Raw genomic sequence first — 26615 nt, 5'->3', positions numbered from 1 at the left:
CCTACTTTATAGTATTGTTGTAAGCAAAGCAATATGTAAACATACTTTTAGCCGCTGGTTTCACTTTATTGATACTTCATTGTTCTGATCTTATGCTCTAGGCACAGCATTGTTATTGCTCTTTGACTTTTCTATTTTTATTCTGCCTTTTTTTTTTTTACTCAAGGACAGGTAAGTTTCAGTAGCTAACAATCACATTTTAATCTTTAAAAACCAATTAGGCATTCTTTATTTCATCCAGATAAATGTACATTTTAGACAATCGTTGAAAAGCAGTGATTTCAAACCTTTGTTTTACATTTCTTTTAAAGCTTCTGGAATGTACCATTTCAAAATCTCAAAAAAAACCTTTTCAAATTAAAGCATGCATCTTGACATATAGGGCCTTGCTGAATACTATAATGTCAAGGCTCCTTTGTTCAGACCATTTTCTTTCATGATGCTGAGTGACTTATAACTGTGAGCTCCAATTGTAACACAGAAACCAAGATGTTTGACATTATCTAACATACCTTTCCTAGCTAGTGTGGTGAAGAATTAGAACACCAATGAGACTCTAGGTTCTTATGCACAGATTTTACTCCATTTGTGTGATCTCCTTATGAGTGAGTTGTCTGGGTAAGTCCAATTTTTATGCAAATATTTAAGCTGTCAGCTTCCAGCTTTATTTATATACTAAGATGGATTTATAAACTAATCAATATAAATGCTCTGCTAATCATAATCAACAGGATTGGAATAGATCTGTGCCATCCATGATTTTCTATCCTGTAAAATTCTGGTTTCTTTTATTGGGAATAGTTCTTGATTTTAAATATCTGTGTTTATTCTTAACAAATCAGCATATCGATAAAACAGCAACATACTTTAATGTAAAATGAAAAGTATTTATCCTCATTTCTATTGTAATCTCTTTTCACTAATACTGATTGTAAAACCATTACATTCAGACTCTGAGTCAAGTTATGAAGTGCAAAGTGTGTGAATCCAAGCCAAATAGGTGACTTGGAGACAATTGGTAGTTTTCCAAATCAATCAAAGCTATCACTCAAGGATCGATTTTTAAGATAAGGGTAGATAACAGAATAAATTGTGGCTTTATGAATTATGAGAAATGTTAGTACAGCATTTCCTATGCTTACATTTTTTACCTCTATAAAAGCTTCATATATAATAATTTCCCTCTTCCATGCACATATTTAAGCACAAAAATCTCTTAGTAGGAATAAAGAGCAAGTTTGTGCCTACACAGTAGAAATATACCATCGGAAAGACAAAGGAAGCAGCTGTGCCCAGTTGGTAATGCCCATATTAAAAGAGTTTCCTTTTATTTTCATCTTTACTCCTCAAATTCAGAGAATACAAAGGTTACCAAAAGAAAATATGCAAATACTCTCTTGCCAACAAGAACCTTGCATATCAATAGAAGAAAAAAGTATGGATAAAATAAATACATACTGTTCAAGGAATATGCAGAATATAAGAAACATAATCTTATAGGGCTATGACACCAGGTTTGGAGGGCACAGAAGAGATCTCTAAATAAGGTGTCCTTCATTGAGTCTTAAATGAAATTAGACTTTCTAAAATTTGCAGAGGAGAAGGAGGAAGAAAACCAGAATTAGTATTCTATAGTTAGTTCTTAAGATAAGGAAAGATCCAGAGACAAAAATGGATATCTGCCATATCCTCAGACAAAGATTGTTTAATTTTTCTGTGTCATGAATGCTTTTGAAAATTTGGTGAAGTCTATATGTATTCCTTCAAAGAATAATGTTTTTAAGTTCATCAAATAAAATTCATAGGATTAGATAAGAACACAAGAATAATAATGAAATAATGAATTAGAAGCAAAATCACAAATTTAAAGCTAAAAACTATAGGCTGAGGCCATTGAAACCATATAACTGTGTTTAAAACAAAAAATTTAGGAATTCTCTTTACTAGTAAGTACAGTTTCTGAAAGGTAATGAACTTCCTTGGCCTTCACAGCAAAAATAATTTTTATTAGAAACTAGAGTTTTCTAGGTAAGTATTTTCAAACCTATCACACAACATGTCTTTTAGTCTCTTGTTGAAACTAACATTAAATTAATTCTAGGGCTCTTAAGGTCTGCCCACAAATCCTTCATATTAAATATTAATTAATTCCAGATTTCCTATACTTTTCTTAAAGTAGAGGCTTCTTGGATTTACATAGCAAACTAGACTTAAATAAAAGCAGTTCTGAAGACTAACATTCAATTGATAATCAAAGTAATTTATTAAGACAATTAAATTTATTAAGCAATTAAACCCCATTGTAGATGTCATTGGATATAAAAAGAAATATGAGGAATGACACTGGCCAATAGGGAGTTTATAATCTAGTTAGCAAAAAAAGAAGCAAAGAGTCAACATTTCTGCTCTATATTTCCAATTCCTGATTCAGTTTTCCTGGTCACCACTTCTAAGAAACCACAAAATATCTCTTTCTCCTTTGCCTCTGATTCCTTTCTGTTATCCTCTACCATCTCTGTCAATTAAATTTCTAGTTTTTTAAAAAATAGTGTTATATTTTCAAAATATATGCTAAATCGTATTCATCATTTACCCTTGCAAAACCTTGTTCTCAATTTTTTTTTTCTTCTCTTACCTTCAACCCCTTCATTAGACAGCAAGTAATCCAATATATGTGAGACATGTGCAATTCTTCTACAAATATTTCCACATTTATCATGCTGCAGAAGAAAAATCATATCAAAAAGGTAAAAAATGAGAAAAAAATGCAAGCAAGCAACAACAAAAAGGTAAAAAATAACTAAATTGTGATCCATATGCAGTTCCTATAGTCCTCTCTCTGGATGCAGATTGCTTTCTCAATCACAAATCCATTGGAATTGCCCTGAATCACTTCATTGTTGAAAAAAGCTATGCCTATCAAAGTTTATCTTGCATAATCTTGTTGTTACTGTGTTCAGTGTTCTCTTGATCCTACTCACTTTACTTCACATCAATTGGCTTATAATTATTACATATATTACATATTACAGACCTGGTAGAGACATTGTTGGATCAAAGTGTATACACAGTTTGATACCACTTTAGACAAAGTTCCAAATTGCTCTCTATAATGGAGAATGTTCTTCAGAATGTTCTCCATTCACAACTACACCTATAATGTTATAGTGTCACAGTTTTCCCACATATCTTTCAACATTTATCATGATCTTTTCCTATCATCTTAGCCAACTGGAAAATGTGCAGTGGTACCTCAGAGTTGTCTTAATTTGAGTTTCTATGAGTAATAGTAATTTAGAGGATATTTTCATATGATTCAAAATGGTTTTAATTTCTTTGTCCAAAAATTGTGCTTTTATATGCTTTGGCCATTTATCAATTGGAGAATGGTTTTTATTCTTATTTTTGAATCAATTCTCTATATATTTTTGAAATTAGGCCTTCCTTCCTTGAATGTAAATTTTCCCCAGTTTACTGCTTCCCTTCTAGTCTTGCTTGCATTTATTTTGTTTGTACAAAACCCTTCTCATTTCATATAATCAAAATTATCCATTTTGCATTTCATAATGGTCTCTATTTCTTCATTGGCTAGTTCTTCAAGGGTTGCAAAGTAATTTCTTGGCAGTCTGATTGGAATGACACTGAATAAATAGATTAGTTTAGGTAGAATTGTCATTTCTATTATATTAGCTCAGCACACCAAGGAACACTTGATATTTTTCCAGTCATTAGATCTAATTTAATTTGTGTGAAACATGTATTGTAATTGTGTTTAATATAATAACTGACTTTGTCTTAGCATGTAGACTCGCAAATATTTTATATTAACTCCGTTTAGTCTAAATGTAATTTCTCTTTGTATCTTTTGCTGCTGGACTTTGTTGGTCATATATAAAAATGCCAATGATTTATGTAAATCTATTTGGTATCCTGCAACTTCGTTGAACTTATTAATTGTTTTTACTAGTTTTTTTAGTTGATTCTCTTGAATTCTCTATGTATACCATCAAATCATCTGCAAAGAATGATAATTTGGTTTCATACACTAATTCCTTTAATTTGTTTTTCTTCATTTATTGCTGAGCTAACATTTACAATGCAATATTGAATATTAATGGTGATAGCTGGCAAATTTGCTTCACTTCTGATCTTGTTGGGAATGCTTCTAGTTTATCCCCATTACATATGATAGTTGCTGATGGTTTTAAATAGATGCTACTGATCATTTTAAGGAAAACTCCATTTATTCCTATACTCTCAAGTGTTTTTAATAAGAATGGTTGTTATTTTGTCAAAAACGTTTTCTGTATCTACTGAGATAATCATACAATTTCTCTTAGTTTGATTATTGATATAGTCAATTTTGCTAATAGTTTTCCTAATATTGAGCCAGCCTTGCAACATGGTATAAATCCTATTTGGTTGTACTGTATTATCTGGTGACAAGTTGCTGTAATCTCTTTGCTAACATTTTATTTAAAATTTTTTCATCAATATTCATTAGGAAAATTGGCCTATACTTTTCTTTCTCTGTTTTCACCCTATATGATTTAGATATCAACACTATATCTGTGTCATAAAAGGAATTTGGTAAGATTTTTTTCTTATTTTTCCAAATACTTTGCATATTATTAGAATTAATTGTTCTTTAAATGTTTGGTAGAATTCACTTATAAATCCATCTGATGCTGGGGATTGTTTCTAGGGAGTTTATTAAAATCTTGTTTAACTTCTTTTCAAAAATGGGACTTTTTAATTTATTTCCTCCTCTCTTAATTTGAACTATCTATATTCTTGTAGTATTCATCTATTTCACTTAGGATATATAAGAGCATACAGTTGGGCAAAATGGCTTATAATTATTGTTTTAATTTCCTCTTCATTGGTGTTAAGTTCACCCTTTTCATTTTTGATACTGGTAAATGTTTTTTTTTATTTTCTTTTTTCCTAATCAAATTAATAAGATTTATCTCCTATTTTGTTGTTTATCATAAAATCAACTTAGTTTTGTTTAATTCAATAGTTTTCTTACATTCAGTTTTATTATTCTCCCCTTTTATTCTCATAATTTTAAATTTGATATTAAATCAAAGGTTTTAAATTTTTTCTTCATCCATCTTTTTAAATTGCATATTTAATTCACTGTTCTTCTCTTTATCTCTTTTATGCAAATAACCATATAGAGATATAAAACTTCCCCTAAGAACTGCTTTGGCTGTGTCCCATAAATTTTGATATGTTGTCTCATTATTGTCTTTCTCCTGGATGAAATTATTGTTTCTATGATTGTTTCACGCACTAATTTTTTTATCATTTGATTATTTAGTTTTCAATTAATTTTTGGTCTATTTCCCCCTGCGTCTTTATTGCATGTAATTTTTTTTACATCATGATTTGTAAAACATGCATTTACTATTTTTGCTTTTCTGATTTGATTTTGAGGTTTTTATACCCTAATACATGGTGAATTTTTCTGTTGGTTTCATGTACCACTAGGGGAAATTAAAACATAGCCCTTTCTATCCCTATTAATTTTCTCGACAGGTCTCTCATACATAACTTTTTCTAAAATAGTTATTTAACTCCCTAATTTTTTCTTATATATTTTGTGGTTTGATTTATCTATTTCTGATAGAACAAGATATTTCAGACCACCCATTACTATAGTTTTGCTGTCTATTTCTTCTTGCAACTCTCTTAACTTCTCTAGGAATTTGGATGCTATATTACTTGGTGCATATAGGATTAGTAGTGATATTGCTTCATTGTCTATGGTATCCTTTAGCAAATTGTAGTTTCCTTTATTATCTCATTTAATTAGATCTATTTTTTTTTTTGGCTTGATACGAGATAAGGATTGCTATCCCTGATTTTTTTTTTTTTTTTTTTTTTACTTTAGCTGAATCATGAGAGATTCTATTCTAGCCTGTTACCTTTACTTTTTATTTCTCTCTTTGCTTCAAATGTGTTTCTTGTAAGCAAAATTTTGTGATATTCTGGCTTTTAATCCAGTCTGCTACCTGATTCCAGTTTATGGGAGAGTTCATTCCATTCACATTCACAATTATAATTACTAAAACTATATAACTCAAGCTATCCTTTTCCCTTCAAGTTATATCTTTCTCTTGCCTTTTTCCTTTTTGCTCCTCACTAGTGCTTTGTTTCTGACGACTGCCTTCTTAAATCTTCCCTCTCTTTCTTATCCCTTTCCTCTTCCACTTCTGTTCTCCTTTCTGTTAGCTTCCTCCTTTCATTTTCCATTTCTCCTCCTACTTCACCATTGGTTCTATATCATACTAAAAGTGTACAATATTTCATCTTTAATCTAAAAGTGATGAGATTAAGTTTTAAACAATGTTCATCACCTTCTCTTCTTTGCTTCATCTTAAATATGATTTCTTGCCTCTTCACATGATTTAATTTACTCCCCTTTTACCTCCACATTACTCTTCATCCAGTACAATCCCTTTTTCACTCCTATTTTCTTTTTTATATCATCACATTAGCCAAATTATACTCACATCTATAAAGTACATTCCTAATTAAGACACAGTTCTCAAGAGTTACATATCTCATTTTTGCAAGTAGGGATATAAACATTTTTTTTTTAAAAAAAAAACAGTTTTCCCCTTCTTTTTTATCTTTTTATGCTCTCTTGAGTTCTGTATTTGAAGATCATATTTTCTGTTCAGTTCTTGTCTTTTCATCTAAAATAATTGAAAATCCCTTATTTCTTTGAAGGTTCATATTTCCCCTAAAAGAGAATGCTTAGTTTTTCTGGGTAGTTGATTTTTGCCTACACAATATCATATTCCAGGCCCTTTGATCCTTTAAAGATGAAGCTGCTAGGTCCTGGGTGGTCCTGATTGTGTATCCTTACAATGAATTGTTTCTTTCTGGCTCCTTGAAGTATTTTCTCAATCATCTGATAATTCTTGAATTAGCTACAATATTCCTTGCAGTTTCTATTTTGGTTTCTCTTTCATGAAATGATTGATGGATTGTTTCAATGGCTATTTTACCTTATGGTTCTAGGATATCAGCACAGTTTAAATGGAGGATTTCTTGTAAGATGTGTATAGTCTCTTTTTTTCATCATGGTTTTCAGGTAGTCCAATTCTTAGATTGTCTCTTTTGGATTTATTTTCCAGATATAGTTGCTTTTCTCAAGAGGTATTTTATATTTTCTTCTTCTTCTTCTTCTTTTTTTTTTTTTTTTGGTTTTGTTTGACTGATTCTTGATTTCTCATTGAATCATTGACTTCTATTTGTTCAATTATAATTTTCGTGAATTATTTTCTTCTGTTAACTTTTTTACCTCCTTTTGTATTTGGCCAATTAAACTTAATGAGTTGTTTTGTTCATTAAATTTCTTTTCTTCTTCACCAATTCTATTTTTAGAGAGTTATTCTCTTTTTCTAGTTCACCAATATTGTTTTTCAAGGAATTTTATTTTTCCATTCTGACAAATATATTTTTAAGTAGTTGTTTTGTTTTTGTCAAATGTATTGTTTAAGGAGTTGTTTTCTTCAGACTATTTCTGTGTTTGCTTTTCCAAATCCTCTTGCATAGCTCTCATTTCCTTTTCCTATTTTTCCTCTACCTATCTTTAAGATCCTTTTTGAATTCTTCCAAGAAAGCCTTGTGAGATGGAGAACAACTCCTACCATCCTTTGGGACATTTTGCCTTCAGTGTCCTCAGAGTTTGAGGTTTGTTCTTCTCTGTAATAGCTATCTATGATCAGGATTCTTTTTTGCTTTTTTCCCTCATGTTTAAAGATTGAGTTCTATTCCCAGAACAAGAAAACTGAGAATCTGAGCTCCCCTTAAAGGGTGATAGGAGATCAGTGCTTTTGGTTTCCTTTCCATGCTGGATAGATGTGGCCAAATCCCACTTGTTATGCTGTGGTTCAAGTGCTCACTATTTGCCTTCTGTAGTTGCATTGGATGTCTTACAGTTAGTTTGCTGATACATTGACCCACTGGTTTCTGAACTAAGACAAAATAACTAATATTCCTGTGCCTTCCACTAGATTCCCTGCATGAGGCCTCTCTGCCCTGGGGCTCCTTGCTCTGTGCCTGTGCTGGATTTCATTCCTGCTTTCTGCTTACTGAGACAGAACTTTCCTGAAAACCTTCCAATATATCTTTTGCTGGAAATTTGGTACACTCCAAAGATTTGTGGCTTCTGGTATTCCAAAACCTGTGCAGAATGATCTGGGGTTGGTTCTGAGGAAGGCAAAAAGAGTTCAAGCAAAGACCTGTCTATTCGCTGCCATCTTGGCTCTGCTTTTGCCAATTACTTTTCAAATTATATGGCTTATGCATAAGTCATAGAATTTTCTATGCTTGGTACTGCTTTTCCAGATTTTTTCTTGTAGAAAAAAAAAAAACAAGAAGGTATTCTAGACTCACAATATAAGTATTCATGAATCTTAAGTCTTAGACCATTGAATTTCCAAGTTAAAATATGAACAATTGAAATTTTAAAACATTCATCTCTTTAAGATTGTAAAATTAGTTCTTTCTGGAATATCTTGGTTGTTTTTAGTAAACACACATATACATATATACACATATGTACATCCATATATAGATATGTATATATGCATACATATATAGATACATATATATGTATATACACACAAGTATATGTCCATATATACATATATGTACACATATATGTAGTTAAATCTAAATATAATTTTCATGCACAAGCCTTTTTATCTGGTCTCTGAATTGATTTGATTTATGTAACTATTTTAATGACATCATAATTACTTTGATTTACTCAAAGTATTTTTGAAATATAATTCACTGACTCCTCATTTAAGAAAATATTTGTTAAATTTATATTCATATTTTTTTTAAGAATCTTCAAGGTTTAAGACAAAGATACATTTATTTTCAGGTGAATGGTTTTCTGAATTTACACTCTTTTCTGAAATTCCAAAATAGAAATGACCTTATGCCATACCCTTTAAGAAAACAAATTAGAGATTTCTAGTCGCTTATATGACAACATATAATGTCAGTGAAAGAGCAAGAAAAATTATTTAAATGAATGATTCAAATCTTTTGTCATTTGTGACAAAGAAGCTAGCCTTCATAAAGGCTGCTGGATCCTAATTGTACTAACCGTAAATCTCACTGATAGAGAAACCAACTTGAACAAACAGATTTAAGAAAGCAATTTGAAAGTATTGCCCTTAATTATCTGGATCTAGATTGTTATTCTTTTTTTTTATTCCAACAAAAACAGGAAAAAATATATATCTCCTTGAACTGTTTAAACAAAACCTGAACAAGATGTAGAATGATTTTTAAAACATTCACAAAATCCTGGACTTAGCCACATCTTGTACTTGTACAAACTATTACTCATTGTCATATATATATATATATATATATCCCCATTTCTTTCATAATTGCCTATTCCCTCAGAATGGACAAAACTAAGCCCACATTTTTCTTGTACAAATCACTATAGTGTAGACTAAGATAAAAATGACTAATCACGCAATTATTAATGGTTTCCTTTTTGTCATCATCATTTGACCAAAGCATCTTCTCTTTGTTTGGAATTTGCTTCTTAGTGTCTGTTAGGTTTAGTACAATTTAGTGGGATAGTCTCTGTATAAATCTATGTGGTGGAGCAAAAAAAGAGTTCAATTGATGAAAAAAAGTAACTTTTGCCACAGTAATGAAAAAGGAACAGAAATATAACTCATTAAAAGTATGCTTCTATGAAATGCATCTGTTCTTTATGCTAATAAAAATTTTGTTCAAATAGCTTTCATTTTCCTTTGTGGTTGAGCACTCACTTTTACATTTCTGCTTTAACTGAGCACTTTCTTGATTTGGCAATTCTTTTGGGTGCCATTAAGTCTTCTAGTGAAAAAGCAAGGGTAGCAAAAAAAAAAAAAAAAAAAAAAGATACAGCAAGTAAATTCTAAGAAAAAATGACAAATAGTAAAAGAGATGATTTCAGAAGTAGATATAATAAATCAGCATTCATTAAATGACACTGTATAAAATGACTATTCCTTATGCCATATGATATCCCCAAAGGTAAGATGAAGAAATGTGATTTCACTGGAACTTGCAAAATGGATGATGATCAAAAGTAGATGACAGATTTAAAAATGTACAATCACTAGGCATTGTTGATTTAACATTCTGAGGTTTAGTAGATTGAAATTATTTTTCAAAAATTACAGCAAAACAAGAATTTAATAGATGGAGACATTTGACTTCAGAGAAAAAATATCTTTTGAAATCCTGACAAAAAGAGAATCTACAGAGGAACAATAGGAAATAAATAAAAGTTTTAAATAAATACTAAGAATATCTATTATAGGTATTTAAGTGATTGTAATCCAGGAAGAAATATAGATTAGGAAAAAATATTCATGAAGAATCCATCTAAGACAGCTCTGTTAGTAGGTTAGAAAAAATTATCACCAAAATGTTGTACTTTGATATATATTAAATCCATGACCATTTGAAAAAAGTATCATTTGATCAAAAATTATAAATTTGATAACCTCATCTTAACATTAGTAACATTTCAAATATGAGTTTCCAATCTGCTTATTCAAGGAAATATGCAATTAGATATAGCTACATTCTAAGTGTATGATCCTGATTTCTGTATTGTTCTTCCTGTATGAAACTGTACCAAAAAACCATTAATTTCCAGTTCTATTTATCTTTTTTAGACTTCATAAGCCAACAGAATTGCAGGGCTTTTATTCCTCTTCCCTAGACTTTAACTTCATGTTATTAAAAAGAAAAGATTTGGGCATTCATATTTCATAAACTAAATATAGTGATAGGATCAAATACTGTGTTTAAGTCTTGGCTCAGTTTCTTACTATCATAATTTAAATAATCAATCGTAATATTTTTTCTCATCTTTTATGATAAAATTACCATTATGTGATACTGGCAGAAAGTATCATTTCAACTCTCCAGGATGCAGATCCTAAACTGGAAAATGAGAGAAATTGTTTACAATTATCCAAAATGTAATCTAGGTCAAATTTTAGAATCCTCTGAATACTTGAACAATGTATGCCAAATAATTATTAAAGTATTTTATAGTCATAAAATGCTATGTGATCAAGAAGTTTTATAATGTTTTAAAATGTTGACAAGGATTTGATGTTAGGAATGTTTGATGCATGGTAGAAACCAATACAAATTGAATTAGCCTAGTACAGTGAAAATAATGCTCTACTTAGAGTCACAGAATGAGTTTGAATCTCATCTCTTTTCCTCACTAATTTGAGGATTTATATAACACACTAGATTACTAAACTCTTCATATATAAAATGAAGGAAGTGGATAATGTAATCCATTAGATTATACAATCCAATAGATTATATAATCAATTGTCCTATGAGAGTAAATTTTCATTCTTCTCTCCTAGAAGTGTGTGTACATGCGTGTGCGTATGTGTGTGTGTGTGTGTGTATACACGCACATATCTATCTATCTATCTATATCTGATTGCTTTTACATTATAAAAATTAATTGTTTAATAATTGGGAAAAATCAATATGACATTCATTTCTTTTTTTCGAAGTCAGCATACATTCAAATTATTTTTCATTATTTTTGTTTTTAGATTACTGCATATGAATGTTCTCATTTAAATCTCATAATCTCCCCTTAAAGCTACTTTGTTGTTAAGGTGCTCTAACATTCCACAACCACACTTAAAACAATATATTATGAGCCTCCTCAGATATCAGTGTTTTATTAGTAGGAAATAAGAAATAGCAGTGCAAATAACAACAGTACAACAGTACTAAACAGCTAAAATTTATATTTATATAGCTCTTACTTTATGCTAGGCTACTATTTTTTTTAATAGCCTTTTATTTACAGGATATATACATGGGTAACTTTACAGGATTAACAATTGCCAAACCTCTTGTTCCAATTTTTCACCTCTTACCCCCCCCCCCTCCCTAGATGGCAGGATGACCAGTAGATGTTAAATATATTAAAATATAACTTAGATACACAATAAGTATACATGACCAAAACATTATTTTGCTGTACAAAAAGAATCAGACTCTGAATTATTGTACAATTAGCTTGTGAAGGAAATCAAAAATGCATGTGTGCATAAATATAGGGATTGGGAATTCAATGTAATGGTTTTTAGTCATCTCCCAGAGTTCTTTTTCTGGGCATAGCTAGTTCAGTTCATTACTGCTCCATTAGAAATGATTTGGTTGATCTCGTTGCTGAGGATGGCCTGATCCATCAGAACTGGTCATCATCTAGTATTGTTGTTGAAGTATATAATGATCTCCTGGTCCTGCTCATTTCAGTCAGCATCAGTTCGTGTTAGTCTCTCCAGGCCTTTCTGAAATCATCCTGTTGGTCATTTCTTACAGAACAGTAATATTCCATAATATTCATATACCACAATTTATTCAGCCATTCTCCAACTGATGGACATCCATTCAGTTTCCAGTTTCTAGCCACTACAAAAAGGGCTGCCACAAACATTCGTGCACATACAGGTCCCTTTCCCTTCTTTATAATCTCTTTGGGATATAATCCCAGTAGTAACACTGCTGGATCAAAGGGTATGCACAGTTTGATAACTTTTTGAGCATAGTTCCAAACTACTCTCCAAAATGGTTGGATTCCTTCACAACTCCACCAACAATGCATCAATGTCCCAGTTTTCCCGCATCCCCTCCAACAATCATCATTATTTTAGGCTACTATTTTTAAGTGCTTTCCATTTGTTGTTTCATTTGATTCTTAAGAGGTCAAAATTATTATTATTCCATTTTGTTTGTCATTCAATTGTTTTTCAGTTTTGTCTGACTCTTCATGACTTTATTTGGGATTTTCTTTGTAAAGATACTGGAATGTTTTGCCATTTGCTTCTTTAACTTTACAGATGAGAAAGTGAGGCAAATGGGGATAAGTGATTTACTCAGGGTCACACAACTATTAAGTGTCTGAGGTCAGAGTTAAACTTACAAAGATGGGACTTCATGATTCCATGTTCAGCACCTATCCTTTGTGACATGTAGCTACACCATTTGCCAGATGAGACTGAAATAAACATAGGTTAAGGTCTTGCCCAGAGTCCCCTAAAGAACTGAGGCTGGATTTGAACACAGGACTTTCTGACTCCAGACCTAGCACACTATTCACTATAACACCTAGTTGCCTCTAACATAATAAGGAAAGTAATAAGAGAAGATTCTCCATATGTGTGAATTCTTCCACAATTCAAACTACTATTTATTCGCTTTGATTATTTGCCCTTTGATTCTTCCTTTTATCTGTTGTAAGGAACTAATTTTTCTTCATCCCATAAGCTGTCTATGATATAAACATTAGAATTTTTGTCCTGATTAGTATGACTTTTGTTGTTTTTCTCGTTGCTATTCTACTCTTTTCTTCCACTCTCTCCCCTACCCTTTTGTGTTGTACGTGTTACAAACCTGAAACCTTCCATGCTAGAGGTTTGCAGACTTCTCTGCCCCACCCTATAAAATTTTTCTTCACCCATCATCCCCTAGTACTCATAAACAATTACACTGGAATTCCCAAATCCATGGCATGGACACAAGCCTGAGAACCCCACTATTTAGTTAATGAGATTTTGGATTAAAGCTATTCTAAATTCTGGCACCAAATACTTATGAAAACACAACAGTTTCTCTCTTTTTGTCATGACATGAAAACCATCATACTTGAGGCTCTCTTCTAATATCTTAATTTTAGCCTTTGCTTTCAAGAATCAGTTTTTCCTACTGCTTGCATGGTTGGTAAGTTTCCCTAGATCAAAGCTGTCAATTGTTGTTTCAGTTTTGGGAATGGATGTTGTCAGAGTACCCTTTCCTTGTTGCCCTGGTCTTTTCATTCTGTTAAGTCACATAATCTTCCTTTAAAAGCATTAAATAAATGTATTAATTCAGAATTAAAGGAATTAATTTAACTCTTCTTTAAAAGCCCATTATAATATTACCTAAACTAATCTATTTATTTAGCGCTATACCAATCAGACTCCCAAAAAACTATTTTAATGACCTAGAAAAAATAACAACAAAGTTCATATGGAAAAACAAAAGGTCAAGAATTTCAAGGGAATTAATGAAAAAAAAATCAAATGATGGTGGCTTAGCTGTACCAGATCTAAAATTATATTATAGAGCAGCAGTTACCAAAACTATTTGGTATTGGCTAAGGAATAGATTAGTTGATCAGTGGAATAGATTAGGTTCAAGGGATAAAACAGTCAACAAATATAGCAACCTAGTCTTTGACAAACCCAAAGATCCCAGCTTTTGGGATAAGAACTTACTGTTTGATAAAAATTGCTGGGAAAATTGGAAACTAATATGGCAGAAACTAGGCATTGATCCATACTTAACGCCGTACACCAAGATAAGGTCAAAATGGGTTCATGACCTAGGCATAAAGAATGAAATTATTAATAAATTAGAGGAACATAGGATAGTTTACCTCTCAGACCTGTGGAAGGGGAAGGTCTTTATGACCAAAGCAGAACTAGAGATCATTACTGATCACAAAATAGAAAATTTCGATTATACCAAACTGAAAAGTTTTTGTACAAACAAAACTAATGCAGACAAGATTAGAAGGGAAGCAATAAACTGGGAAAATATTTTTACAGTCAAAGGTTCTGATAAAGGCCTCATTTCCAAAATATATAGAGAATTAACTCTAATTTATAAAAAATCAAGCCATTCTCCAATTGAAAAATGGTCAAAGGATATGAACAGACAATTCTCAGATGAAGAAATTGAAACTATTTCTAGTCATATGAAAAGATGCTCCAAGTCATTATTAATCAGAGAAATGCAAATTAAGACAACTCTAAGATACCACTACACACCTGTCAGATTGGCTAAGATGACAGGAAAAAATAATGATGATTGTTGGAGGGGATGCGGGAAAACTGGGACATTGATGCATTGTTGGTGGAGTTGTGAACGAATCCAACCATTTTGGAGAGTAGTTTGGAACTATGCTCAAAAAGTTATCAAACTGTGCATACCCTTTGATCCAGCAGTGTTACTACTGGGATTATATCCCAAAGAGATTATAAAGAAGGGAAAGGGACCTGTATGTGCACGAATGTTTGTGGCAGCCCTTTTTGTAGTGGCTAAAAACTGGAAACTGAATGGATGTCCATCAGTTGGAGAATGGTTGAATAAATTGTGGCATATGACAATTATGGAATATTACTGTTCTGTAAGAAATGACCAACAGGATAATTTCAGAAAGGCCTGGAGAGACTTACATGAACTGATGCTGAGTGAAATGAGCAGGACCAGGAGATCATTATATACTTCAACAACAATACTATATGATGACCAGTTCTGATGGACCAGGCCATCCTCAGCAACGAGATCAACCAAATCATTTCTAATGGAGCAGTAATGAACTGAACTAGCTATGCCCAGAAAAAGAACTCTGGGAGATGACTAAAAACCATTACATTGAATTCCCAATCCCTATATTTATGCATACCTGCATTTTTGATTTCCTTCACAAGCTAATTGTACAATATTTCAGAGTCTGATTCTTTTTCTACCGCAAAATAACGTTTTGGTCGGGTATACTTATTGTGTATCTAATTTATATTTTAATATATTTAACATTTACTGGTCATCCTGCCATCTAGGGGAGGGGGTGGGGGGGAGTAAGAGGAGAAAAATTGGAACAAGAGGTTTGGCAATTGTTAATGCTGTAAAATTACCCATGTATATATCATGTAAATAAAAGGCTATTAAATAAAAAAAAAAAAAAAGCCCATTATACCCTTAATACCCTTTCATCCCTGTGGCTCTTCTTATTGTTCTTGATATACCTCAATCTTGAAGATAATTTTAAAGCAAAAACAATACTACAAAAAACCTTTCTCATAGTATAGCTTCATTTAGCTCTAGATCTATGAGAACATGTATTTTTGCTGCTTAGACTTCTCTTGCTATATTGTACCCATTTACCTTTTTATATTACGTTGTTTGGTGAACTTTGCATGCCAAGCATCTTGCTTAACTCAGATTTCTTTTGGACAAGTAGCTCAAATGCATGACTTTTGCTGAAAATTTATTCTTCTACTGATGATTAAGTATAGTTTTACAGAATATACAACTTTGTGAGTGCATGCTGGCCTCTTTTTTTTAAGGATAATTTATTCAATTTTCTTTTTCTTTTCTTATTAATAAATATTAGTCTTCCATGATTTTTGAGTGTTGTTTCTTTGGTATATAAAGAATTTCCTCTAGATTAGCTATATGTTTGGTCAGTTTGACCATAACATTTCTTATGAGTTGTACTTTTTGGATCATAGAATTTTCTTATAAAATCCTTGAATTTTCTTATTCATTTAGGCTCATAAAATCATAACTGTAGAGCAACAAGAAATATTAGAAGCCTTATAATTCAACCCCTCATTTTGTAAATAAGGAAATTCTGCCATGCAAAGATTAAGTAATTTGCTCAATGTTACACAAATAGTATCAAAACTGAAAGTATGTTTTTTTTCAAAAATATTATTTTGTGTGAATTTTAATTGAAGATATATTATGATCACATTATTCTCATTTTATTGTCAGACTCAGCTTTTTTGGCTTTTTGTAAGCCAATTAGGTTTTCCGATCTTACTTTTGAATTGAAATATTTTTCTTCCATCTCTGCCTATCTTTTTTGAGAAAAACAGTTATTGTGGATTGTTTCCCTTTTGTTCCACTGTATTTTTGTCATAATTGCTTTTCTCAGAGCTCTAATTTCTTTTCTTACTTACATATTATCTTTTTAACTCTGAGTTTATAATGTTATATTTCTTCTTATCCCATTTATTTTTTTTTGATACTTTTATTATTCCTCCAAATTATTCTGGAAAACTGTTCAATTGCTTCATTTTCACATATGAGGAAGTTTATGGTATGCATTTATGATACTTTCCAATTTCTCAGTGATAACCAAGTTTATTTCCTTTACTATGTAATATTAATTTATTATGCTCAGTATTTGCTCAGTTTTTCTTTTTCACGCATGTATTTCATAAATTTATTTTTATGTGATTCTTTTCACTTCATAAAAGTGGTTTTTAAACCAGAAATATTTTATCTTCTGGACTAGACAATGCTGAAACTGTCCTTGGCATTGTTGTATGCCAATACTAATCATGGTATAAGAATTTTCTCCAAACTTCATGATTTGGATAAATTTAAAAGTACTAAGTATATATGAACTAGAGAACCATTATTTCATCAATCACACTGAGTAAATACCCTGTTATAAGTATCTTTGCTTCAAGTATACTTTTCCAGAGTTCCAGCCCTCACACTTCCAGCCTACTTTTTTTTTTTTTTTTTTTTTTTGGTAAAAAGTGATCTTTATAGTAGGTTGAATTCATGTGTCCTGACTTATTATTGAGTAATCATTCTAGATCTGGTCAGAAAACTGCTCTGTAGATCCTCTAAGAGAACATTAAATGTTTTAGCAACAATATAGTATTCAAACCTGACAATGCAACAACAAACTGCCTAGATAATAATAAATATACCTTGAATTAGGACAAGTTTTTGATTGCTGTTGTTAGGATTTTTGTTTCTCTGTAGATTTGGAGGCATTAAGTTTAGTTACACTTGGTTTTGAACTTTATGTAAATTTGTCTGATAAAGTTACTTCACAATGTAAAGATTATTGAACATTGACAGTTATCATTCATTGTTAGCTATGAATAATGATGAAAAAGAAAATTTAGCCATTTGATCTTCAACTTTTTCCATTATAAAATATGGAAATGCTATAAGTTATTCTCCAGAATATTTTGAGTTTTGATTCCTATAATTCCATGACTGCTGTGGATTAGGTCTCATGGGGATGCTGAAGAAAGAGGGTTGAATGAAAAAAAGTTTTTCACTTGTCCAAAAGGTTTTGCAGTGTGACTTCATATTCCTTAAATACTTAAGAAATATTATAATAATACACACAAATAATTATTTAAATGTAATAAGCATATTGCTCAAAATAATCATTAAATTTTCTTATAAAAATTATCAGGATTCAAAAAAATAAGGCCTGGATTTTACTCCTTAGTTGGCTTCTACTAGTCAGGTATGTGGCATGGTTTTTTATAAAAGCCAAAATTGAATACCTATGTGCTTTGCACTTCCTGTAGCATTAAAAAATTTCTTTGGTAATTTCTTCTTCCTAGGTTTTCATAACACTATTCTATTATGCCTTCTCTTTATGCCTATCTGATCATAACTTCACAGTTTCCTTTCCTAGATATTTATGACACATGTTAGTATCTTTCATAGCTCTCTACTGGACCTCTTCCTCTTCTCCTTTTATACTCTTGTACTTGGTGATTTTATTAGCTCCTATATATTCAATTATCATAACAATCTTGATAATTTCCACATCTCCTTATGTAACCTTATCTCTCTCTTAACCTTTAAACTCTTATCTTGAATTGAATATTGGGAATCTCAAATATATAATTTTTCATCATCTCTCTGAATATTTCATAAACATGTAAATTCAACATGTACAAAACTAAACTCATTATCTTTTCCTGTTCCCTAACTCTCCATTGCTTCTAAACTTTTCTATTATAATCAATGGTATCACCATTCACCCAGTCATCTAAACTTATGTCCTAGGCATCATTTTCCATTGCTCACTTTCTTATTACTGTCACATGAAGTATTTCGCAATATTTAATCTTGTACCAAATCCTACCAATTTTTCATTCATGTTTTCTCTCACAGAAGCCCTATTTTCCCTGAAACTGCCACTACCCTGGTTTGTGAGTTCATCATTTCCTGTCTGGATACCTATTTATTGGTTTCCTTGTCTCAAATATCTCTCTATTCAAAAACATTAAATATAATAATAATTATCCCAAAGCACAGGTCTGACCATGTTGTTCTCTTTTTCAATAGATTCCAATAACTCACTATCACTTTCAGGGTACATTATAAATTCATTTGTTTGCATTCAAAACTCTTTACAACTGCCTCCTACTTTCCCAGTCTTTTTATAAGTTATTCCTTGCCCCCACATATTCTGAGATACATTGACAATGGCAGTTATCTCCAATTTATTCTCAATATATCTTGTTTGCATACATTTTTTTCTAGTAGCTTTCACATTCAAGCCATGAACTTCTTGAGAGCAGGAATTATATTTTGCCTTTTTGTGTATCCCCAGAACTTAGCACAGTGCTTAGCACTTAGTAAGTGATCAATACATACTTATTAACTGGTTTGCAAAAAAAATACATACTTTTTCAGAAGGCTCTTTATGAGTGATGTAATGGTGAAATCTTCAGTGTCTCACATAGGCAGTGGTCTTGCCATTTTTAAGTCTCAGTTATATTCTGAGCATGAGGAGTATTTAAAAGACTTAAAGACTCAATTGTAGAACATGAGATCAAATCTATTTCTCTCTTCCTTTCATCCCAGTTTAGAGATTTGCAATTATTCAAGAAAGGTTATTATATTCTTAACTTTTGCCCACTGTAAAAAAGATTTGAAGTGTATTGTCCATAATCAAATATGTAATGACTATACTAAAGGTGACTTTATCTGATTTGATTAATATTCACTATCACCTAATGGAAGACTACTTTTCAGGGAAATAAAATATAAAAGAATAAAATTATGATGGGCTTGTATTGGAGGGGAGAAGGATCTAGAAAGTCTCTGAAGATATGTCATTGCTTTTTTTTTTTAATTCAATCAAGAATTATTGAGGATTGGTGATTGATGTCTTGCTTAGTTTTGCTGAATTGCTTTTTCATTATTCTTTAAAGAAATTATTTGTCATAAGGAATAACTTAGTGGGTAGATTGACTCTTCAACAGAGGTAACTGAAATGATGATATATTATAGCCAAATCCTGTCATGAGTCCTGTCCCCCCAAAAAAAAAATTGATTAAAATATAACAGTACAACTTACAAAAAAGATTACAACATAGCCATAATATTTGTAGAAAAGTTTATGGGTAAAATTTCTACCAAATAGATATCATGTTTTTATCTTGGTATCAGCAGCAATTATGCAATTATTCAAGAAAGGTTATTATGTTCTTAACTTTTGCCCACTGTCAAAAGTTTAAAGCTCTCAACAGCCTTAATCTATCTTTTAAAAATATTGCTTTGGCACATTTTATTTTTAAAGTGTCAGAATTTACCATAAGTTTTAAAAGCTTCATCTATCTTGACATCATTCCATAATGAGACATGCTGTTGAGACTTGCTATTAATTCCATTTTCTTTTTGTCTACACACCACAAAAAGGACAGCTGCAAATGTGACCTGTTTTACTTTTCTCTGCTCTGTTCCAAGGATTTTTCATGCATTTGGATTATGAAAGAAGGCTTATTAAACTCACTCAACCTGTCCTGATGGTATCTTTTCTGGTGTTTTTTTCCCTTTACTTAAATTTTCAATTTGATGAACTGATGATTCCCCCCTTCCCCCCCCCCCACACACATGCACACACACATTTAGAAAAGAAAGGTGAAACTGTTGTGGATCTTTTTTCCTGAAAATGAGTGTCATTAATGTATGGCAGCAATATTTCCTAACTCACAGTGTATAAAATCTAATATGACTAATATGTCTTCTCTCCCCTTCCTTATGCATGCTAAATCTAAATTGTAACCATACTCACCTCAGTGAATCAATAAGCATTTCTTAAGTACTCTGTGTTAAGTATTGTCCTAGACACTGTTAATATAGTAACTACTGAACCAGTCACTCTCTTGTGCTTTTGAGGCTAAATGTTATTGAAAGACACATGTGTACATATAGATATACATAGACATATAAATATATAGGTATATAGATATAGATATCTGCTAAATTTGAACAAATAAATGACAATTTGGAGAGAGAGTAGGCAACGGGGCTCGATATTAAGGAAATCAGGGAAGCCCTTATGGGGCAAATATTACTAGAGCTAAATTTTGAGAGGAATAAAGGATTTTAAGTGGAGAATACTACAAAAATTAAATAAAAGAAGTCAAAATCCACATCCCCAAAATGTAAACACAGTTTGCTTATACAAATCATACAAAATATGTTTTGTTATATAGAACTTCAGTTTGAAAAATTTAATAAGGTTAAATAAAAAAAAAAACTTTATTTCATGTCAAAAAAGTTCATATTGCAATCAGACGTTGTCTGACATTACATGCCTTGTTGAATAATTATAATTTTCCATTTCTGCAAATTAGATGATGAGTTTTTTATTATTCTTTTATTATTTATTTTTTTCAAATTATATGTAAAACAATTTCTAACAATTAAAAAAATTGAGCTTGAAATTCTTTCCCTAATTTACTTTCCCATTACTGAGAAGGTAAGCAATTTCATAGAAATTTTACATATCCATATTATTCAAAGTGTGAAAAAAACAAAGAAAACAACAACAATAAACTAACAAGAATAATAATTTTTTTCAATCATACTTTGATCTACTTTCAGACTCTATCACTAAAGGCAGGTACAAAAGCCCACTGAAGAAAGCATTTTTTAATTAGAATGAGCAAATGGAAACCAAAGAAATAATGAAAGAAAATCAAAAGAAAAAAATATAAGAAAATTTGAAGTATTTCATCAGAACGTCAACTGACCTGCAAAATAGATCCAGGAGAAAAATATGTTAAAATTATTGGACCACTAAAAGATATGATCAATAAGAGAGTATGGACATCTTTCAAGAACTTAAGAATAAAAATTACATTAATGTTCTAGAATTAGAGGATAAAATAGAAATTTGAAGAGTTAGCAATTTTTGCAAGTGATCTCAAAATGCAAATGTCCAGGAATGTTATATGTTGATTACAAAGCCTTCATTATTAAAATGACCCAGAAAAAAACAATTCAAATAACACAGTGAAGATAACACAAGAAGTAGAAGTTTCTATATTAAAGATTAAAGAATTTGGAGGGCTAAGAATCTAGGATTACAACCAAAAATCACCTACTAAGAAAAACTGGGTGTAATCTTTCAAGCAAAAAAAAACGGATATTTAATGAAATAAAAACTAGAAAAAGAACAAATTAAAAAATTAAACACCTAAATTGGATTCCTGGAAATCAAAAGAGAGATTAACAATATTAAACGTAAAAGATAAATCACTGAACTAATGCATAAAACTGGGAGCTTGTCTTATTTTTAAAAATTGATAAAACATTGATTAATTTGTTAAAAGAGAAAGAACACAAAGTTAGGGAACTACCAGAAAATAAAATAAAAAGCATTGCTAAAACAGCTTACTTCATTTAAAAAACTGATATAAGCACAAGGACAAAATACTCTTTTCCAAAAATTAAGGAAGATTCAATTAGCTTATATAATAACCATTGCTCATCTTTGGGCCATGCCCAAATCATGAAAATAACAAGATTGCCTGAATTAATTTACATATCTAAAGCTATTTTAATTCCAAAATTTTTATTACATATTTATTAATTTCTAGGTACTAGTAATTCAAAAATAAAACTGAAAAGAATGCTTTGAAGAAACATTAGGGGAAACCATGTACACAAGTAAGTACAAATATCTATATCTATGAAATACAAATTATTTTCTAGGTTGGAGGTATGAAATTTTCATTGGAAAATTTGCTTGATTTGAAGTGAAGAGTTGATTTATGACAAATTACAATTTGAATTGTATAGGAAAACAAAAGGGACTAAATTTTCAAAGAAAAATTGTGTAGCTTTTAAAAAAAACATAATTTCACAAAGATTTACATAAACAAGCTGAATGAAATAAGCAGAAATATATAAATTAAAAGTAAGATTGTGCAACGATCAGGGTGGTGCAGTAGATAGAGCAACAGCCTTCAAGTCAGGAGGATCTGAGTTCAAAATCCAGTCTCAGAAACTTAACATTTCCTAGCTGTGTGATCCTGGGCAAGTCAATTGCTTCGGCAAAAACAAAACAAAACAAGTTTGTACAATAATCAACTGTGAAAGACTTGGCTCTTCTCAATGATTCAGTAATCCAAGGGGATCCCAATAAACTTTGGATAAAAAATGCCATGTGTATTAGAAAGAAAACAGTGGAGATGGAATGTAAATCAACCCATGCTATGTAAAAAGGGGGGGAAAAGTCCCTTTCCACTAATTGTCACACTGATAGGATCATGATATCAGAGTGGAGAAAAGCAAACTTCATTTTTCACTGACAATCTTGAAATTATGAAGCCAAGCAGAATGAAGAAATCAAGGAAAATAAACTGAACTAGAAGATGTATCTTCTTTTTGCTGATAAAATACTTCGATCCTGTATCATTGTTGCAGGTCATAGAAAAAGAAAATTAAAAAAAAAAAAAAAAACAAGAAAATACTCAGAAATTGCCATGTCATATCAAAATTGTATGTTTTCTCTCTCCTTGTCCATTTTGCAATCATGAATCAATTCCAAAACATAGATGTGGTTAACCAGGATCAAAAAGGATAATTCTGAACATAGATACACAGAATAAATTCTGGTCACACTCACATAGAACATTTGATTTTGGGAAATTGCCATTAGTCTATCATTAAAGGAAAATAGCCTAATATATTGAAAACTTAGAATAAGCCATTCCAAGAAATTAAATTTTATATAGAAAATGACAGATATATTTGGGGAAAAAATAAATCCATTAAAAGTAGAAGACCCCTCAACAAAATGTGAAATGTACATTCTCAAAAAGTAGTTTCTCATCAGTGTAACTCACTCAGGATTTGAATGATTAATTGTTAGGGTTATGATTTGCTCAGATTCAATTGGACAAGATGAACTTTCAGGTGCCTTCTAACTCTGAAATACTTTGATTCTACTTCACTGGTTTGTCATAGTTAACCCTTATATTAACTCCAGATGTTTTTTGGCCCTATTTCCTCTTATGCAATGCTTTCTCCCACCTTATTTTATCCATGAAAATCCTAATTGATCTCAAAAATAGTTCAGATTTACTTTGTGTATCAAACCTTCTAGCAAAAATGATCTTTCCTTCTTCATTCCTTTGGTAGCAATTTTGCCTGTATTTATCAAATGTGTTTATTTCTATCTTGAATTGTAAATATGTCTTTAACCATCAGATATTCCATTCCATTTTTGTATCAAATTAGATTAGCAGGAGAGGAGAAGACTGAGACATTTTTTACAGTCAGTGTTTCTGATAGAGGATTCATTTATAAAATATATAGAGAATTGAGTCAATTTTTTTTTCTTTTTTCTTTTTTTTTAATTTTGGTATGTTTTTATTATTGTCATTCTTTTGAAGGAAATTATCAGTGTGTCTATGAGTTGTTGTTTCACCCACTTATTCTTTTTTTTTTTCAGTGTAGAAATTTTTTATTGACAGAGTCCATGCCTGGGTAATTTTTTCACATTATCCCTTGCACTCCCTTCTGTTCCAACTTTTCCCCTCTCTCCCTTCACCCCCTCCCCCAGATGGCAAGCAGTCCTATACAAGTTAAATATATCACAGTGTATCCTAGATACAATATATGTGTGCAGAACCGAACAGTTCTCTTGTTGCACAGGAAGAATTACATTCAGAAGGTAAAAATAACCTGGGAAGAAAAACAAAAATACAAGCAGTTTACATTCATTTCCCAGTGTTCTTTCTTAGCTGCTTCTGTCCATCCTTGATTAATTGAAACTGAGTAAGATCTCTTTGTCGAAGAAATCCACTTCCATCAGAATACATCCTTATACAGTATCATTGTTGAGGTATATAATGATCTCCTGGTTCTGCTCATTTCACTTAGCATCAGTTCATGTAAGTCTCTCCAAGCCTCTCTGTATTCTTCCTGCTGGTCATTTCTTACAGAACAATAATATTTCAAAGCATTCATATACCACAATTTACTCAACCATTCTCCAATTGATGGGCATCCATTCATTTTCCAGTTTCTAGCCACTACAAACAGGACTGCCACAAACATTTTGGCACATACAGGTCCCTTTCCCTTCTTTAGTATCTCTTTGGGGTATAAGCCCAGTAGAAACACTGATGGATCAAAGGGTATTCACAATTTGATAACTTTTTGAGCATAGTTCCAAATTGCTCTCCAGAATGGCTGGATGTATTCACAATTCCACCAACAATGTATCAGTGTCCCTGTTTTCCCACATCCTCTCCAAAATTCTGAATTATCTTTCCCTGACATTCTAGCCAATCTGAGAGGTATGTAGTGGTATCTCAGAGTTGTCTTAATTTGCATTTCTCTGATTAATAATGACTTGGAGCATCTTTTCATATGGCTAGAAATGGTTTCAATTTCTTTGTCTGAGAATTGTCTGTTCGTATCCTTTGACCATTTATCAATTGGAGAATGGCTTCATTTCTTATAAATTAGAGTCAATTCTCTCTTTATTTTGGAAATGAGGCCTTTATCAGAACCTTTGACTGTAAAAATGTTTTCCCAGTTTATTGTTTCCCTTCTAATCTTGTCTGCATTAGTTTTGCTTGTTCAAAAACTTTTCAATTTGATATAATCAAAATTTTCTATTTTGTGATCAGTAATGATCTCTAATTCTTCTTTGGTCATAAATTCCTTCCTCTTCCACAGGTCTGAGAGGTAAACTATCCTTTGCTCTTCCATAATCTCATTCTTTATGCCTAAGTCATGAACCCATTTTGACCTTATCTTGATGTATAGTGTTAAGTGTGGGTGAGAATTGAGTCAAATTTATAAGAATACAAATCATTCCCCAATTGGGGAATTACCAATTGGTAAGTACTCAAGGGATACAAACAGACGTTTTTCAGATAAGGAAATTAAAGCTATCTATGGTCATTAAAAAAAATGCTTTAAATCATTATTGATTAGAAAAATGCAAATTAAACAATTCTAAGGTACCAAGTCACACATATCAAATTGGCTAACAGAACATAAAAGGAAAATGATGTGTTGGACAAAATGTGCAAAAATTGGAACACTAATGCATTGTAAACTTATGAACTAATGCAACCATTGTAGAGATCAATTTGGAACTATGCCAAATGGGATATAAAACTGTGCATAACCTTTGTCCAGCAAAATCATTACCAGGTTACTAAATCTCTATCCTAAAGATAGCATAAAAAGGCAAAAAGGACCAACACATTCACAAATATTAATAGTAACTCTTTTTTGTGATGACAAAGAATTGGAAATTGAGGGGATGCTCAATGTTTGGAGAATGGCTGAACAAATTTTAGTATATTAATGCAATAAAAGATTATTGTGCTACAAGAAGCAATGATCAGGCAGATTTCAGAAAAAATCTAGAAAGACATACATGACCTGATGCCTAGTAAAGTGAACAGAACCAGGAGAATATTGCATTGTAACAGTAAGATGACATGATGATCACTATGATCTGAAGCATCTCTAAATGTTATCCGCATCCAAAGAAAGAACAATAGAACCTGAATGCACACCGAAGCATTGTAGCTTTTTTTTTTTAATTAAAATCTATATACATTGCTTATGAGTCTTGTTAAGAGAGAAAAATCAGAGCAAACAGAAAAAAAATATGGGAGTGACATTACAGGTCAGAACTCTTGTACTTGAAACAAGGATTCTTA

The sequence above is a fragment of the Sarcophilus harrisii genome, chromosome 1 (assembly GCF_902635505.1).
Source record: "Sarcophilus harrisii chromosome 1, mSarHar1.11, whole genome shotgun sequence".
Lineage (NCBI taxonomy): Eukaryota > Metazoa > Chordata > Mammalia > Dasyuromorphia > Dasyuridae > Sarcophilus > Sarcophilus harrisii.
The sequence above is the reverse complement of the archived record's forward strand: the minus strand, read 5'-3'. Positions refer to the sequence as shown.